This window comes from Fukomys damarensis, unplaced genomic scaffold (assembly GCF_012274545.1).
Source record: "Fukomys damarensis isolate Sample0158 unplaced genomic scaffold, DMR_v1.0_HiC HiC_scaffold_21, whole genome shotgun sequence".
NCBI classification, from domain to species: domain Eukaryota; kingdom Metazoa; phylum Chordata; class Mammalia; order Rodentia; family Bathyergidae; genus Fukomys; species Fukomys damarensis.
Genome location: NW_022900933.1, coordinates 23,505,796 through 23,508,472, shown reverse-complemented (window position 1 = coordinate 23,508,472; position 2,677 = coordinate 23,505,796). Strand labels below are relative to the sequence as shown.

At 31.9% G+C, this 2,677-nt stretch overlaps 1 pseudogene; it reads right to left on the bottom strand.

Annotated features, from left to right (window-relative positions):
- Positions 1-267: 267 nt before the first annotated feature.
- On the bottom strand, positions 268-360 carry LOC117287198 (annotated as a pseudogene).
- Between the last annotated feature and the right edge of the window lie 2,317 nt (positions 361-2,677).

Here is a 2,677-nt window from a genome sequence, read left to right as displayed (position 1 = left end):
TTTTCATTGTCACTAACCACAATCCTGTGTTCTATATCTGATATTCTATCTTCACATTGGCTGGTTCTGCTGTGAACACTTTTAATGGATTCTTTTTTAATCTCCTGGATATCAGTTTGAATCTGTTTCATGGATTCCATTTCTTTAAAAATATGGTACGCAGGGGTAGAAATGAGAACCAAGACCTGTCATGTAAAGGTACAAGATCCCAATAATGAATGTAACTGCACTGTATACCTAAAATGTACCAATAAACTCAATGAGAAAAAAAATCTGGAATGCTTCATAAATTTGCATATCATCCTTGTACAGGAGCCATGCTAATCTTCTCTGTATCGCTCCAATGTAAAAGTTCTTTACATATGCTTTTGGTGTTCTACCCAGGAAGTCCTTACAAAATAGATGGACACCAAGAGTTACTAGTATGTTTATTTCCAAGAATTTTATACTTTCAATTTTTAAATTTAGGTTTGGTTTGTTTTGAGTTAATTTCCTTTTGTAAACAGTACACTTTTAATATTACTTGTGTGTAAAAGCTATAAATCATTTAGGGTCATCCACATTCATTTGCATATGTATATCCAGTTGTCCCATTACTATTAGTTGAAAGTGTATTATTTCTCCATGAGCTGAAACTAAATTGACTATATGACAAAGTTTATTTCACAACTCACATTTTAACACCAGTTGTAGTACACCATTATCTTTATAATGATGACTTTATAGTAACTATAAAATCAAGGAAAATGAGTTAAAATTTGATTTTTTATTTTTAAAGATTATTTTGTCTATTCTGTATCTCTTGCCACAAAAAAAAAATATTTAGAATCAGTTTGCTGTTTCTGGTAGTAAAAGCAAGATGGGAATTTAATGGGAATCACTTAGAATTTGTAGAACAAATTTGAGAAAAATGCCATTTTAACATATTTAATCTATGAGCATTGATAGCTTTCAATGTACTTAATGTACAATTTTCATGAAAAATTTTTACATTCTTTCATTTAATTTATTGCTATGTTTGATGATGTTGTAGGCAGAATTGCTTTTTTATTTCAATTTTGAACTGTTAGTTACTAGTGTAAAGAAATATAATTAAATTTCTCTATCAATACCATATTCTGCATCTTGGTAAATGTCGCTATTATTTTTAATGATGTATGTGTATGTAAGCATGTATATTTTTTAAATCATGTTATCTGTAGATAGAGCTAAATGTAATCCTTTATTTGCAGTCTGGTTATTTTTTATTGCTTTTTCTTGCCTTTTGGACCAGTCAAGAACCATCAATACAATGTTGAAGAGAAATGAAGAGAGTGCTCATCCCTTTTTATGATCTTTGGAGAAAAGGTTTCTGTCTTTTGCTAAGTATGATGTTAACATTAAGTTTGTATACTTGCTATTTATCAAGCTCAGAAAGGAATAGCTTGCTTTATTATCAGGCAATAAGAGCCCTATGGAAAGAGTTAGAAAATGTCCCCTTTTTTATCTTTCTCTATGGCCTGTGTGGGGAGTAAAGGCTGCTGGGAGAGTTTGTACAGGATTGATACTGAAATTTATTTAAACATTTAGTGGCTAAAACTGGTGAAGTCATCTTGGTTTTTGACTTGAATTTTCCTTTTTCATCTTTTACCAGTTATAAGTCTATTCAGATTTTGTTCAGTATTTTGTGTCTTTCTGTGTACTGGTCTGTTTTATCTGTTACCTAATTTGACAAAGTTTTACAAAGCATATCCATGTAACCTTTTTATTTCTTCAAGTTTAATAATGAAACATCCTCTTTCATTCATGATTTTGGTTATCAAATTTTTCTTGGTAACTGAGGACTTATCAGTTTTGTTGATCATTGCTAACCAACTTTTGAGTTCATACTTTTGTTTTTTTAATTTATTTTTGCTCCATTTTATTTATTTATTTTCTTTCTTTCTGCTTGCTTTGAATTTGTGCTTAGATTGTGTGTTCATAATGAAATTGCTCCTTTGGTGCACTATAACATGTATAAGTTTCCTGACAAAGGTATATCAGACCATCACCTTGTAAATGCTCACCTACCTATTTAATGGCCCTCTACAATTGGACAAAGATAATGCCTAAGTCCTCATGTTTCTATTCTGTTAGTGGATCTGTGCTTGATTTTGGAAGGATTTTCAAGTCTGCAATGATTGCTTTTAAATAGCTAAAGCCTAGTGCACTTGCACACTCTTCACAACCTGAAAAGTAGACTGTAGGACTATGAGTTCTTTTTGTTAAACCTTTGATTGTTCTGCAGTTTTATTTACTTATATCATGGAGCTATAAAGGCACTCACTTAAGGGCTGTCCACTAAGATTTCCACTGTTTTTTACAACATTGTGTGTTGAAGAATTTTATCCACTCCCTTCTAAATAAAGTAAGCTGTCTCACACATAACTAAGAGTGTTTTCAAGGCTTGCCTGTCTTGCCCACCTCTCCTCACATGCAGGATGTCTGTACAATTAAATGAAGATCAGATACAGAGACATTGCTCACTTTTTCTAAAGTATTACTTCTAGTTTATAAATGGATGCTGAGAAAGGGTTAGCCCCAGTTTTTTTTTGTTTTTGTTTTTGTTTTTGGCTTGCTTCTACAGTGTGGGACATTAGAATAGTTTGGGTAAGACATTTGAGGTTGAGACAGAGCTCACAGCTAAAAGCCAATGGTG